Source organism: Protopterus annectens, chromosome 1.part0, assembly GCF_019279795.1.
Source record: "Protopterus annectens isolate FY-2018-M chromosome 1.part0, PAN1.0, whole genome shotgun sequence".
NCBI lineage: Eukaryota > Metazoa > Chordata > Ceratodontiformes > Protopteridae > Protopterus > Protopterus annectens.
Window position 1 is genome coordinate 804,193,450 of NC_056725.1, and position 16,888 is coordinate 804,210,337.

Below are 16,888 nucleotides of genomic sequence, written 5' to 3' on the forward strand. Positions count from 1 at the left end.
CATACATACGAATGCTACCACACACATGGCGAGGGCTATTACCTACAGCCACATTCCTGGCCATTTTGGTGGATCATATGCCTTAATCTGCTTATGGGCAAATCAGAATACCAGGAAAACTATTTCCCTCCCTCATGGATGGCTAGCCAGCATTCAGCGGTTCACTGCTATCCACCCTCATACCCAGATCTTCAAGCACATGAACCATTACCTGAACTCAGGCTGTCTAGCAAGTAGTCAGAGCTTCATCCCTCTGTGTCACAGGGATGAAGTCTAGTATCCAAAATTACCCAGAGAGTTTCTAATGGTGACTACAGTGACAGTATCTGCTGATCCAAATGAGGAATACTAAATCTAGGAAAAGGAAAAATACTTAAGAGCAGACATATAATGTAATCCAAAACTCTGAATACAACAATCAATGGCACTGAGCTCTCTACTTATAGCACAAAAAATGAATGAAACTACTGAAGCACTGAATGACATAAAAGCACACCATGTAACCAACTCCATACCCACTGAAATAGCAACAATGAAAGAATGTATGCTGCACGCAATCAACAGAACATAAGTAGTGGGTTATGACTTAACAAAAAATTCTGATATTTCAACACCCTATAATGAGACAGTCTAAAAACAAAGAATCAGAGATGGAGGTGAAGAATGAATAAATAAAGATTAGCTTACACAAAGGACAAAGCCAGCAAAAAAAAAAAAAAAGTTTGGTGGTAATTTTTAGAAAAACAACAGAAACAGTCATACCTGTAAGGGCAGGCAGGAGTCTGCACTTAGTGAAAAAGCCCACAGAATATTTTGCACCGGGATCTGCTAATGAACTAAAACAACCTAGACAAGAAACTGAGCTTTACCACCATTCTAAAGCCGAAGGTTTTGAAATTAGAGACACCAGGACAGATATTCAAAAGTAATTTAATGAAGGCTTTCTGTGATCTACATTTTTAAGCTCACACCAGACAACAGCATAATTACGTTTATTGTAGTAATGCATTTATGAAGAATCCATGGTTTTAAAATTCAAGATGCTATATCCCACTTACTTCAGAATGTTATTTTTGACAGGGTTCAAAACCCTTATGCAGACACAGGAAGCAATGGAGACTACAAAACAATGAAATACTTAACACAACAAACTTGGGAGTTGGAAATGTACTAAGGGTAGTCTAAGTGACACTGACAGGCTGAATCAGCCATGAGTACTAAAATAGTTTTCATTGTTTAAAGCGAAAGTGGTGTTGTCTCTTATGCATCATCCTCAACATGAAAAACTAAAAAACAGAGGTAATCCAAAGGGCTCGAGTGGTATCCCACCTGTGACCCAGAAGGTGACAGTATTAACAAGAAACAAAGGATTAGTCCAGATAAAATCACTTTAACCCATCTAGGAGACTAGCTCTCAGATACCCTTCCCTGTGGGAGGAATAAAGATGCCTTGCTGAAGTTTCAAGTAGGTTATTCAATTAAGTAGGTAAACACAGACATCCAAATAAGAGGGCCAGGATATTCCCATATATTAGAAAGTATAACCAGATGGTTCTGGATCTCCTGGAGACCCATCTCAGAGTCAGTACATAAAGCTAGATAATTAGTTAAGCTTGGGTACAAGAGAAGTTACTGTTCATCTTAGCAAAGATTACGGCAGAGACATGAAGCATTAATGCTATCAAGGACCTGTCAAATAAACAAAATTAAGATGGACAAGGCAACACGGAGTGGTTAAAGAATTTTGGACGTTCGATATGTGACTAGACATAGTATACCTTCCTCCAGGCATTAACCAAAAAGTAAAATAGGGTTACAATTAGTCAATAATATAAGTTTTGGTAAGATCTGACTGCCATTTGGTTACTGGAATGTAGCAGTGACTCAAGAAATGTGACAAGCGTGTCTCATGCCAACTCGGTACTTGTAATTTGCAAAATTTTAGGAAGTGGACTACTGTGTTAAGGGTCTACTGAACACATTTAGTTTTGGACCTAACCTTGACGTCATACCTACTCATCCCTTCCTAGGTCAGGTGAGGCCTGGGTAGCAGATGGACAAAGGTAACTGATTGAGACATTGAACATATTGCATATAGGCCTTTCTAGTCATACAGTTCTGACTACGGATGCAATTAGGGTGAAGGCTATCGAGTAAATCAGAAGAGGTTTCCAAACTACTACATTAATGATGAAGAATTTAACCATGGTTCCACAGACGTATTGCTTGGTTAAATAAAGTAAGTGTGTTTGTAGAGGGTGATCTCTTCAGGACTGATGGAAAACTGCAAAAACACCACTGAAAAAGGTACAGTGGGACTGTGCTGAAGTGCTACAGAAACATGTTAAGGAACGTTTTACATATGGCAGAACTGATTATCAAAGCAGCAGCTTGACAAGGCTACTGAAGAGAACAAAAACAGGAAGAGGTAAGAGTGAGAAAAAAAATGCTACAACAGGACTAAAAACATTCTTAGAACCCACCAGCTGTTCATCTTTAGTATTAAGTTTAAGGCATCTAAAAGCTGGTAGACTTATTCCCAATCCTACAGCAGAGGATAGACTGATTACGGGACCATGAATACATTTGTGCAGGGCTTTAAATGATCATATGCTCAAATACATATAAACAGAAAGCATTAAAAGAAACAGTAAGGAGCTTTACTATGGAGGATATAAAATCGGACGAAGAAACAGCCACAGAAATTGCAAAAGAATTAAGAAAAGCTCCAAAATGGAAAATTCCAGGCTGAACACAGCACCTAACTTCTGATTAAAGATCTTAACATCTTCATGTTAGATTTATATGCCTTAATTGCGTGCATTGTGGCTCAGTGGTAGTATCTTTGACTGACACGTGGGAGGCCTGGGTTTGAATCCTGATCAATGCAGCATGGCATTTAAATTGGCTAGCCTTAGAATGATTCACAAGGGCAGCTAGACTAGTACTTACCTATAAACCTTTGGTTTGGCCCAAAGTAAAAATTACTTACACTGCCTGAGTGGACACCAACCTGGTTAAAAGGAAAATGATACTCCTCCTTAAGAGGAAGCCAGCTAGCCACCCTAAGAAATATAGACCAATAACTTGTCTTCCTACTATATACACGTTATACAATGGAATTAATGTAGACAAGAGGTTTTTTTTGTCATTTGGAATAAAATGGCAACAGTTTTGTAATAAAGACTTCCAAGATGGCTGGACACTGAGTAACAGCTTATTTCTAGCTCTCCCAGTCTGAAAACAGAAACTCAGCAGATAAAACCAGCAGACTTGTGTTTATGGGTACATTTTAGTAACTGGCTAGTAACTGTACTGCCTGGATGCCAGGAACAAAAAAATACAGAAAACCTGGAAAAAGATAAGCTAAAAAAACTGAAGAAACACTGACTGAGGAGAGGTTCTGCAGCTGCCCGGCAAAAAGCAATGCAGCCTTCAAACATGACTTCCAGTAACCTACAGGAAGATGCAATACAACAGAGTACAGACCTGGTTAAAATAAACAAAACACTGATGGAGTATATAAACACAAATAAAAGGCTGGAAAAAGATGGAAGATGCTTTAAACAGATATTCAGATGAGCTGATAAAAGCTGCAAAAATCAGAGGTCGAAATAAAGAAAAGGATGGCTGAATATGAGACTGCTTGGGAAGAGATGTTTTAAAAAATAATAGAATTAGAGGACACAGCACATAGGGAAAACCTGAGATTTTCAGCTATACCAGAGAATCTGGAAGGAACATACTACATTAATGTTGTGAAAGCACAAATAAGCAACCGGACTGGTATTCCACACCAGGAGTTGTTAGTTGAAAGGGCACATTGTGTGTATGCTCCAAACCTGGCTTTAATAAAGCGACCTAGACCTTTAATAGTAAAGATGCAATCCCATCACCAGAAGGAGTTGATTCTGACAAAATTGTGGCAGAAGGATGAAGTACTAAAAGTGGGAGACAGCAGAGTGTTTGTGGAGAATGATTACTCATTGTATACCAGACAGAAGAGGAGTAAATTTATTCCACTATTCAGGAAATGTCGAGATGTAGCTGTAAGATTCAAACTGCTGTACTCAGCTGTCTTCAAGGTATTCTTCCCTGGAGGGAAAAATCATTTTTGATGAAGTACATGCTAAGGAGGAAATACAAAAGTTTGTCCAACAAAAAGTGAGCTGTGAAACAGATGGAAATTCTGCTTCTTGTTCTTCTGGTACTAAAGACCAGAGAGAGAGAGAGAGAGACTGTACCTTGGAAACGTTTTCCATTGTTTCAACAGAAAAGTTTGGAGAGAAGGAAGGGAGCACAAGATTGACTAGAAGAGTCAAGCGTACGTTGGAAATGAAGCATTGACAAGATTCTGGAGATGGAAAACAGTCATAAAACAATTAACTTAATATGGGATTACAATGCTATAATTATATTTGCGAAATATGACAGAACAAAAAAATCTGGGAACATTGTACTTTTTCAGAGTTTGTTGGATTTGTGAGGGACTCTAAAGCACATGTCCTACTTCATGTTATTAATGTTTGGAAAAGTGCTTTGGGGAAGCAAGAGGAGGGAGAAAGTTTAAGTAAGTACATTTTTTTCCTTAAATAGTACCAATTTTGCGGCATGTGATTTTCTTTACCTGCTATAAAGTAAAGTTTTTCAGTTATTTGTAAGTGTAATGGATATTGTAAACAGGTGCTGCTGTTTTTTTCCCTCCCTTCTCTCTCGTTCAGTTTTAAGAAATGTAGGCACTGCAATGCATAAAAAAGCCTGTTTGGAAGGCATGATGACACAGATTGATGTGTTTTTTCTCGTTTTTGCATGGGGAAATGGCTGCATTGAAGACCTTGGATTGATTTACTGACAAGTTTTGAGAGACAGCAGGTGAATTAAAGAACACTGAATATTGTGAGGCTTTTTTTTCGAGCAAATACATGTAAGCTCAGTAAGAATTATCCACCTGGGTTTCATGTTTCCATGGAAAGAATCTGATAAAGAGAAACTGGCTGTCTGGTTCTCATATTTCCATAGACACAATCTGATATACTTGCTACAGTCCAGTGGTGAGTGACTGGCTGAGAAAAAAAAACTTGGCTAAGAGATAATGTTCTCAGAAGTCATTTAGGGTTTTCCAAAAGTAGACAATATTCTCTGAAAACATTCAGGGGCTTTCCCAAGGTAGTTAATGTTCTCTGAAAACATTCAGGGCTTTTCTCAGCTGGGAGAGCTATAAAAACAAGATGAAACCAATCAGCACTTAGTAGAAGCACAGGCTGCACCATGTGTCTTAGCATGGATGACCTTTCTTTTAGGTTATCTCAAGTCTGTGTGTGTGTGGCTGTCAGTCTGGGACTTTTGCTCCTATTAGGAAGGTAAAAAGTACAGTTGTGTACACTTATCATAAATGTAGATGTTCGAGTGTCTTCACTGTTGCAGTCATGACTGTAGGGTTCTCCCCTGCCGGCAGGTAGTCCTCGGTCAGCCAGAATCCCAAAGTCTGGGTCCGGCGTCGGCTGTTCAACCATGCTCCCTGATGTCAGAGCGCCAGGAGTACAAAGCTGACAGCCAACGCCATGTTCTCCAGTTTTTCTTGCCCCAGATGTCAGGAGTTCCAAAATGAGTAAGGTCCCATAACCTTTGCAAATACACCTCAAAAGAATGGTGAGAAAGAAAACCATACAAAGGTAAAAATAAGAGGGGACAGGAGGGAGGGAAACCCAGACTGCAACAGTGAAGACACTCGAACATCTACATTTATGGCAAGTGTACACAACTGTACTATGTTCATCGTGTTTCACTATTGCAGTCATGACTGTAGGGTAGAATCCCAAAGCAGAGTGAAAGGGAGGTGGTCATAAAGTAGAAGGGGTGGCTAAATGGCCTTGCAAGACTGCAGAAGCAAAGCCTGCCCTAGACTTAGAGTAGACAGGTAGATTGTAGTGCTTTGAAAAAGTATGCACTGAACTCCAAGTTGCAGCTTCCAAAATGTCTTTGGTAGGAACTCCCCTGAGGAAGACAGCTGAAGTGGCAGCAGCTCTGGTGGAATGAGTCCGTATACGCCCTGGGATTTGCTTTCCATGGAGTGAATAACAAAATCTAATTCCATGAGCAATCCATTTAGAAATGGTCTGTTTTGAAATGGCTTTACCTTGAGAACTTGAAGCATAAGAAACAAACAATTGCTCTGATTTTCTGATGTCCTTGGTTCAGTCCAGGTAAAAACGTAGTTGTCTGTGTACATCCAAGGAATGTAAGATCCTTTCCCCTTTATTTTGAGGAGTGGGGAAAAAGGCTGGCAAGTGAATAGTTTGAGTTAAAGCCTCTTTGGAAACCACCTTAGGCATGAATGTAGGATTAGTCCTTAAAGAAACCCTGTCTTGATGAAAAATAATATAAGGTTCCACAGCCATAAGAGCTTGCAACTCTGAAACTCTCCTGGCAGAGGTCAGAGCTAACAGGATGGCTGTTTTCCAAGATAAAATCTTGATGTCAGAAGAGGCAGCAGGCTCAAAAGGAGGTATGGTGAGTTTTTCCAAAACATAGTTGAGATCCCAAGCAGGAATGGGAGGAGATCTAGGAGGTCTTAAGTTCTTAGCTCCTCTGAGAAACTGTCTCTTGAGCTGGTGGGAAAAGATTGGAGGGTCTGTATTATAATGAGCGGAAATAGCAGAGGCATGTATCTTAATGGAAGAGAAAGAGAGACCCTTATGTAAGAGATCTGTCAGATAAAGTAAAATCAAAGGAAGAGGAGGATCAGAATCCTGAGCCTGCATCCAGGAACAAAATCTTTTCCATTTTCCTGCATAAGATTTTCTAGTGCTAGGACGTCTGGCTTCTAAAATGACATCCATAACCTGTTTGGGTAGGAGAGAATGAATCAAAGACCCTGGATTAACCAGGCCGCCAGGCTGAGAGTTCTGACATGGGAGTGTAGAACCTGACCCTGATGTTGGGACAGAAGGTTCGGAGTCTGTGGTAAAACCCAAGGGAGCTCCAGACACAGGTTTTTTTTTTTAGAGTTGGGTACCAAAACTGTCGAGGCCAATTTGGGGCCAGCAAGATTATCATCTTGGGTTTGTCCTGTTTTATCTTTAATAATACCCATGGAAGAAGAGGAAGAGGCGGAAAGGCATATCCCGAGAGGTTACTCCAACTGAATGATAGGGCATCTACTTTCCAAGTTTCTTTGTGGAAAGTCCTGGTGCAAACATTCTGTAGTTGATGATTGAGATGGGATGCAAAGAGGTCTATGTGAGGACATCCCCAGACTGCTGTTATCATCCTGAATATTTCGGTGTCCAGCATCCACTCGTGTGGATCCGAAAGGTTTCTGCTCAGACTGTCTGCCAGGAAGTTTTGCTTTCCTGGTAGAAACTGAGCTTGAAGATCCAGATTGCAAGCTACAGCTGTGTTCCATAGATTCATGGCTAGTCTGCAAAGGGGGTAGGAATGAGATCCCCCTTGCTTGTTTATGTACCACATAACTGTGGTGTTGTCTGTTCGTATCAGTAGTTGTCCTGGTTGTAGAAGATTCCTGAAGGCCCACAGAGCTTTCTGAACAGCTAACATTTCCTTTAAATTGATATGTAGGTGCTCCTGATCCTTTGTCCAAAGGCCCTGCATACAGTTGCCCTGGTAATGGGCTCCCCATGCATAATCTGAGGCGTCCGTGGTTAGTATCTGAGTGGCAGGAGGCAGACAGAAGGGTTTTCCTTTGTTTAGAGTACATGCCTTGGACCACCAAAGGAATTCCTTTTGAAGACAAGGCAGGACGGAGATCAGTATGTCTAAACTGTGGCAATGCTGAGACCATACACTTTTTAGGTACCACTGTATTTTCTTCATATGTAGTCTTGCATATGGTACGAGAAGGATGCAGGAGGCCATGTAACCCAAAGCCTGAAGGAATTTCCTTGCAGATAGCAGAGTTAAAGTTGCCATGGTTTTGAAAGTTGAAGCCAGCTGTAATTGCTTTTCGTATGTCAGAAATGCCATCTGGGTTGTTGTGTTTAGAAGAGCACCCAGAAAAGTTATCTGTTGCGAGGGTGTCAAATTTGACTTTTTTATGTTGACAGTGAATCCCAGGAACTTGAGAAGTTTCTGAACAAATTCTAGATGCTGGAGTAAGACATCCTTGCTGTCTGCCTGAATAAGACAATCGTCCAGATATGGGTAAATCTGAATTCCCTTGAGTCTGCAATAAGCTACTACTGGAGCCAGGCACTTGAAGACCCTGGGCGCAGTAGACAATCCAAAGGGCAGCGCAGAGAATTGATAATGCCTCGATCCAGCTTTGAACCGGAGGTATTTTCTGCACTCCTGACTGATGGGAATGTGTAAATATGCCTCTTTTAAATCCAAAGTCACCATCCATGCATTTTTGGTCAGCATTGGAAGTAGCTGCTGTAGAGTAAGCATCTTGAATTTTGGTATTTCTAGAAAAGTGTTAAAGACTGACAGATCCAGAATGGGTCTCCATGAATTTTGCTTCCTGGGGACTAGAAAGAGCCTTGAGTAAAAACCTTGTCCCATCTCTGAAAGCGGAACTAGTTCTATGGCTTTCATAGCCAAAAGAGCTTCCACCTGGTTTAAGGCCTCTGTTCATTGATGTTTTGGAAGATCTGGCCATCCGCTTGGCCTTGGTAGGGTATGAAAATGGAATTTGTAACCTCTTAAAACCACATCCGGAACCCACTTGTCTTGGGTTATATGAGTCCAATTTTGGGAAAGTTTTCCTCCGAGAGGGGCTTCCAGGCAAGAAGTTCCTGCAGCCCAACAGAGGGAGTCATTGAGTCTGTTTCCTATGGGTTTGCGACCTGTCCTCTTCCCCCTCTAGGGGTGGAAGCAGTCCACTGTCTTGGTCTATAAGAGGCTTGTGTTTGAGGCCTTCCTCGGGAGCATCTGTATCTACCCCTCTGAGGCCTGTCTGTATTGGGAAAGGACCAATTTTTAGTAGGCCAATTCCTGCTAAATCTGGGTGGCTGTACTTGTAAGAAATCTTTAACTGTTTGCATGGATTTCGCCTTGTCCTCCATCTTTTTAATCACCTCTTCAGCTTTAGATCCAAACAAACATTATGCTGAACAGGAGCATCCAATAATTTAGCTTTTACTTGATTTGGCAAATTTTGTTCCTTTAACCATGCATGCCTTCTAATGACTGTGCCAGAGGCAGCAGCCCTACAAGAAGCCTCCAAGGCATCAAATCCACAGTGTAAACCATGCTTCCCAACTTGTTCAGTGGCATGCATTAAGTCATGTAATTCCTTATCATCTGCACAGGCGGAAATGGAAGTAAGCTTTTGTTTTAAAACAGACAGGAGAAATTGCTGGTATTTCAGCATATGAAACTGACAGTTTAAAGCCCTAATGGATAAAGTAGCAGAAGTGCACACTTTTTTCCCCATCTTTCTAAAGATCTGGAATCCTTCTCAGTGGGAATGGGGTTTTTAGCAGAAGCGGCCTTAACTCCCTTAGGACCCTGAGAAATGGTTTCAGGGTCGGCAGTAGGGTTCTTGTATAAAAACTGGTGGGAATCAGGAACCCTGTAATATCTGTCAGGCTTAACCGGAGCAGGAGGGAAAGAGTCAGGGGTTAAGTTAGCCTCTGAAAAAGCATCATCCACAATATCCAAAATAGGAGGAATAGCCAGGGGTCTATGTTGGGGAAGAAGAAAATCCCCTAGTCTTTTCTTAGATTCCGAATACTCCTGTCCTTCCCAGTGGAAATGTTCCCTCATTTCATGCAAAGTTTCCCCAAAAGAGAAATCCTCAGGGGGAGAAGCTGAAGGAATGGATTCCTCAGTATCAGAATCCTGATAAGGAGGGAAAGAATATTCCTGGTCAGAAGAAGAAACTGAAGAAACAGAAGCCTGATCAGAGGAGTCATAATAAACTTCCTGCCTTGGCCTTTTATCTGGAGGGGGATGAGAACCCCTAATCATAGTAAGTAAATCCTCCGCCATCTTAAGTAACTGTTTCTGTGACTTGGGAGCCGGATCAGAAGAGGCCTGTGTTGCAGTCTTTGATTTGGAAGGAGTCTTTGCCTTTGTCTTTGGCTTTGCCTTTATCAGAAGCTAAGTAGGCCTGAAAACCCCTTCAGAAGCCGGTACCTGCACAGCGGCTCCAGACCCATCCGAAGGAGCATTGTCCGAAGGTCCTGCAATTGAAATATTCAAAGGCCTAGATGGCTCTTCCTTTTCGGCCATCGTTTCCGAAATGGCCGATGACAGGGGCTGCAAAAGCGCCTCACTGATGACAGCCGAACCTGAAGTTGGCTCTGCTTGTGCAATATTGTCAGATTTGGACCTCGGAGGGCTGTCTTTGTCCTTGCGTCGTTTGTGAACTCCGGTAGCTGGAACCATATCAGACATTTTGTAATTAAAACGCCTACCGAAGTAATGAAATGCAAAATCTTACCTTCGTTTAATTGTACATTGATTAAATCTAGCACAAAACCGACAACTAGCTACGTCGTGGTCAGGGCCTAAGCAAGGAATACAGTAAGAATGAAAATCCTTATGAGGTATTTGCTTCCCACATGAAATACAATTATTAACTTTTTCTGACATCGGACTGGAGCAAGAAAAAAGTTTCCCCAACGGGGTACTTAGCTTTGAGTAGGAGAATAAAATCTTCGGACTGAAGTTTTGTTCAAAAAAGATTGTCAGGAGTCAGCCGACCGGCACTTGCGAACTGCTATCACCGCACGGCAAGAAAGACTGGAGAACATGGCGTCGGCTGTCAGCTTTGTACTCCTGGCGCTCTGACGTCAGGGAGCATGGTTGAACAGCCAATGCCGGACCCAGACTTTGGGATTCTGGCCGACCGAGGGCTGCCTGCCGGCAGGGGAGAACCCTACAGTCATGACTGCAACAGTGAAACACGATGAACATCTTCAATATTTGAAGGTGTACATAGCTTTGTGTGCTAGTATTAAGTTAAATGGTTTTAGGAAGTATTGGGGCGTGCTTGTTTTTTTTTTTTTTTTTTTTGAGGACTTTAAATATTTAAGTTTTACAAGATGTGACATAGCCTCAAATGGCTATGACAAAAAACAACTGCATAAAAGTTCAACCTGCCAAACAGCATATGCATGCAACACGAACGGCAACACAAAAGCTGGAACCAGACATTTAACAAAAAAGGTGTGAATAACTTTTTAACACAATGATACTTTCTTTAATGTCTTTAAATGTAAATGGCCTTACAGATCAATACAAAGAGTAGCAAACTATATTAAAAATGTAGACTTCAAATAGGTATGGTACAGGAGACACACTTAGAAAGAAATGAACACGTGAATTTGATAAAGGCTTTCAGGATGGTTATTTGCAGAATACCTGGGACAAACGAAAAGAGAAGTACTTATATTAATTGGAAGAGGAGCTCCAATAGTGATAGAAGATAAAAAAAGATTATAATGGCAGATTTGCAGTATTAAGGGGCTACTGGCATGTATTTACATTCTATCTAAAACTGATGTAGTGGGGCTTAAGAAAATTCTGGGAAAAATAATCAGTATTCAGCAAAGAATGTTACTTATAGGTAGGGAATGGAACTTGATTTGCAGCAGTAATGATGCATCTGTGGGACCCAGAAAGTAAAATATAACAAGAGTGTAGATTTTGAAAATATTTGGCATGGAAGAGGTGAATTTAGTAATAGGTGTTCAGAGTGGATTTACATATTCCCCAAGATATAAAAACTGGGCTAGGCTAGACAATTTACATTTCACAGGAACATGTGCATTTAATTGAAGACCTTGATACCCACCCAATGAATACTTCAGATGATGCGCCAAAAACAGCTAAAATAAAATCACAGGGCGATGAAATAAAAATGAGACATTGGTTCTTTCCCACCTATCTGTTGAAGAGAGAGGAATTTAAGGAATGGGTACTGGAGATTATTCAGGAGCTACTAAGAGAGGAAAGAATTTTTTTCTGAAAATATAGCTGGGGGTGGGATAAAATTAAGTTGGAGTTTAAAAATAGAGGGGAAATAAAAGAAAGGGAACTATGGTTAAGAAGTAGCAATAATTACTTAGAGAGACTGACAAATATGAAAGTATTGCAGAATAGGGAGAATCTTATAGAACAAGAAGAGGATCAACTGCAGAATTCTAGGCAGAAAATAAAGATTACCTCAATAATATGTACGAGCTTAGAAAGATTGTTTGATAACACTAGAGCACAAAAATATTTAGCACAACAACTCAGGCAACAAAGCAGAAAGGGTCGTCATCAAATTTAGGAAGCTTATAACAAAGAAGATAACAAGAGATCCTTTAGAGGTATTAGAACTATTTTGGAAATTCTATGAGTGTGTCCATCAAGCAGAGAAATATGAAAATCAAGAAAAGATACAAATGGAAATGTTTATGGAAGAATGAAATATGCGAAGCTTAGAGGTAGAGGAGGCTCAATTACTAACAGGATAGGAGCTGAGATAAAAGTTGTGATGTATAACCAATCTACAGGAAAGTCCCCAGGAGAAGATGGTATTCCTGTGGAAGTTTGGAAGCTGGAAGGGAGAAAAACTGGTGAAGATCTGGAAGGTTTTGTTTAGCAATATTTTAAGAGGAGGAAAAATACCACCTTCCTGGAAGAAAGGAGTAGTAGCTATAATACCTAAAGAGGGTAACAATCCATTAGATCCAGCTTCATACAGGCCCATTTCAATACTAAACCATGATTATAAAGTGTTCATATATTTATAATACTTACAAGAATGGCAAAAGTAATGCCAAAACTGACAGATATGGATCAGTGTGGTTTTGTGGAGAGGAGGCAAACATTTGACAACATTAACAGAACACCGATGATCCAGAGGGAAAGAGAATCTAAGAAAATACCATTGCTGTTGGTAGGGCTTGATGCAGAGAAAGCATTTGACAGAGTAAGCTGGGACTTTATGAGCAAGGAAATGGAAGCATTTGCATTTCCTGAAAAAATTATATGGTTGGTTAGGGAAAATATGAGGGAATCAGAGATGAAAAAAGTGGGTGGGGTCCTCCTTGATAATTTTTGCTTGAGCAGAGTAATCAGGCAAGGGTGTCCTCTTTCCCCTTTATTATTTGCATTACATTTAGAACCACTGGCAAAAGAAACAAGGGACTCAGAAATTCAAGGATATAACTGATATGGTAGTCAAGAAAAGATGGCTTTATTTTGTACCCGACAAAACCAGAAAAAGACAATGCAGTGTTGTGGAACAATTTGATACAATTTCAGACGTTTTCTGGATACAAAATTAATGAAATTAAAATAAAGGCAATATCAGTAAATTATGCACCCACAGATGAAGGGACATAGTAAAATTAAATATTTAGGCGTATGGATTAAAATTTATTCTAGTATGGCAGCTAAGGATATGTGGGAAGAGACTAAACAAAAGATAACACAAAAACTGAGAAAATGGAAGCTTTGTTACATGGATATGGATAGTAAGATACAAGCAGTTAAAGTGTTTTTAGTCCCTTTAGTCTTATACACCAGTCAGGCATATTTTACCAACCTGAGGAGAAGTTCTGGGTAGCAATTAATAAAGAGCTTAAGGACTTTATCTGGGAGGGGAAGATGGCAAGAGTCAAGTGGGATAAACTGATTCTTCCAGTAGAGTAGGGTCGATTGGGATTAATCATTAAGACTCCTATACATAGCACAAGCAGAAAACTATAATTCAAAGTGGAAAGGAATGATGATGAAACACAGGGGAAGCTCAAGAAACAAGGAGAGACAGATTTTGGAGTAGGCATTTAAGGAGACCAATAATCATGCAAAGTATTATTATCCATAAAGTAGCAGAAAGTATTCTAAGAACTAAACCAACATGTGAATGGAGAAAGGAGATTCTGACAAAAGGGATGACTGCAGTTAGGGATACAGACAATAGGCAAGGGGGCCAGAATTTACTGGAGAATGTTGGCAAAGGGACCAAGGTAGAGGGAGCAAACAGCTAGACAGGGAATGATGACAGAATGGGAAGACGCCAGGAATTTATTTTGAGTGCAGGTTATAGACTGCCTACCATATCAGGGATTGATATCAGAGTATAAGCAAAGAGAAAGAAATAGGGGGGCTCCTGAATGAAAGACCAGTACTGGTAGAGTTAACAGAATCTACAACAGAAGCTACCATTAAAAAAGGAATAATTAGTAGAACATATAAAATATTGCATTATAACTATAAGAATCAATCAGAGGAGGTTAAAAAGGTTTCGGAAGAGAGACTGGATTAGCAATTCACAAAGAAAACAATGGAGGATATATGTATGTCTCCCAAATACGGAACAAAATCTAGAAGAATTAGGATTTTTGCCTGGAAATGTTTACATAGACATTTTTATACCCCAAGTAGACTCCAAATAATGTTTCCTCAGGCAGACAGTAAATGTTGGAGGTGTGAAGGTAAAGAAAGAGGTAATTGGGAACATTTTTCTGGGAGTGTGGTGAGTTGGCAGATTTCCTACAGGATGCACTGTCGGAGATGCTGGGTGGGCAGATTGACCTGACGAGGGAAGATGACTTTTCTGAGATATGATAGAGAAGTGGAATCGCCTACACATGGTAAGGTCTTTGTGTGTCTAATAATGGTGGCTGCCAAGAAAGCAATTACTAGAAAATGGAAATCAAAATTTAAACTAACTGTACTGGAAGTAGTGAATTTAGTAACGGACATAAAAATGGAATTGAGATATTTAGAAAACGGTTAAGAGCAAACTACACAGTAAAAAATGGAAAATCTGGGAACAATACATGAGGGAAAAATGAGGCCTAAAAGGCAGCAGGACTTAAATGAGCTATGTAATGTCTGAGTGAGAAAGATACGGTAGATTATAAGTGAAGTATAATGTTTGCAACTGGGAGTGTGTCAGTATGGTTTGTGATGTAAAATGCTTGCGACTAAGATTGTGCTGGCGTGGTTTATTTTCATTTATATAAATGTATGACTGCCTTTGTAGTAAGTGATGTTTTAATGAAGATGTTCCTTGTTTAAAAAAAAAGCAAGAACTGAATAATTTATGTAATATTGCTTAGGTTATACGATACATAGCGATATATGTGAAGTATAATGTTTATGTTAATAAAGTTTGATTACTTTTATATGAATGTAAATTTGCCTATGTCACAAGTGATAATTCAATAAAAGTGTTTGAAAAGAAAAAAAAGAACAAAAAGGTAATAAAAAAAACTTGCATGAACAAATGATCATTTGTTGCTAAACAAAGCCATATAGAGTTGTAAAAAGGGAAACAATCTAAGTATGATATGGATAGATTAAAAAAATCTCACAGCATCCTACATTCATGGATAATGGAATATTTCAAGATATACAAGATACACCCCTACTACACTGATCAATTACATTGCAGTAACTTTGAAACAGTGCCAAACCACTCTGTAGGCCAAGTATACAGATTCAAAGGGGGATACTCCAGGATGATTCTTTGTCACTGTTGCTGTTTTGCTTTGCCCTTGACCCATTAAAATGTTTACTTAACAGATTAGGCTTGGTCACAGTTTAACTCTCAGTGACCAAACTTGTTAAGACATCTCTACTTTTTGTAGATTATTTAAAACTGCCTAGTTCATTAGATGAGGAGCTGAAAGCAAAGCTACAAATGGTTAAAACTTTCTCAGATGGCATTAAGAATGGCATTTGGTCTTGATAAATGTGAAAAAAGCAACATTTCAAAAAGGAAAGCTGCAGCAACAATTAAATAGCCTAGGACAGAAATGTGATGTAAAGGAACTTAAGTAGGAGGGAGTGTATTAATATCATACACCAATGCACTGTACGAACACATACACAAATGCATGGATTTCGCCATACCCAATAGAATCAAGACGCTCTCCTCCAAAAAAAAAAAAAAGGAAACCAATCTGGTGGCCCCCTGCCACAAACAAACTCTACAACAGAAGGAGGAAACTGATGTGGAATAAGGTGAAGTCCCAAGAATGGAAAAACTCCCTTATCCACCTCAACAAAAAGTTAAGATCCCTCATTAAATCCTCTAAAGCTAGCTATGAAAACAGAATTGCAGCAGACAGTAAAGACAACCACAAGGCCTTCTATAGTTATGTAAAGAATCTCCATGGCAATACCCACATTTGCTCTGAACTACTGCACAATGGTACCTCCTATACAGAGTCAACAGATATTGCCTCTATACTGGCAGAGAGATTCAGTGCCAACTTTACCCCCCGCCCCAAAGGACCAATCACAATACCAGTAGATTGCCAGACACCCAGTATTACTGCTGCACAGGTTAAAACAGCACTGTCCAAGGCCAAGAATGCAGCTTCTATGGGACCTGACAATATCCCTGGCTGTAGGAACTGGCACCTTACCTGTGTGCCCTGTTCAGTCACAACCTCACCTCAGGCTTGGTCCCTACTGAATGGCACATTGCTACAGTCATCCCTCCACAAAGGGGGAGCGACTACAGACCCTTGGAACTATTGCCCCATTAGCCTGATGAGTCTGATATGCAAAGCTATGGAACACATCATCCTAATAAACAAGGATATAGGGAATCTCTAAACTCTGGATCCAACACAGTTTGGTTCTGTGAAGGGTAGATCATGCCTGCTCAACTTGGTCGACTTCTTTGAGTCAGTCACCAGAGCTGTGGATGAAGGCAAGGAGGTTCATACAGCCTATCTTGATCTGGCCAAGGCCTTTGATACCATTCCCCACTCAGGAATCATAGAAAAACTCACTAAGCTAGGCATCAACCCCTATACCACTAGGTGAGTTGCAAACTTGCTTGCAGACAGAACCCACAGTGTTAAAGTAGCTGACTCCAAGTCAGACTGTCGACTAGTCATGAGTGGAGTCCCACAGGAGTCGGTCCTGGGTCCTCTCCTGTTTGGTATCTACTTCTCTGAAGTCCAGG

The 16,888-nt window shown here is 40.2% G+C and overlaps 1 protein-coding gene across 12 annotated transcripts in view; it reads right to left on the minus strand.

Annotated features, from left to right (window-relative positions):
- Window positions 1-16,888, minus strand: part of AFDN (afadin, adherens junction formation factor) — a 3,286,836-nt gene that overhangs the window by 2,212,286 nt on the left and 1,057,662 nt on the right. The gene's annotated exons all lie outside the window — the stretch shown is intronic.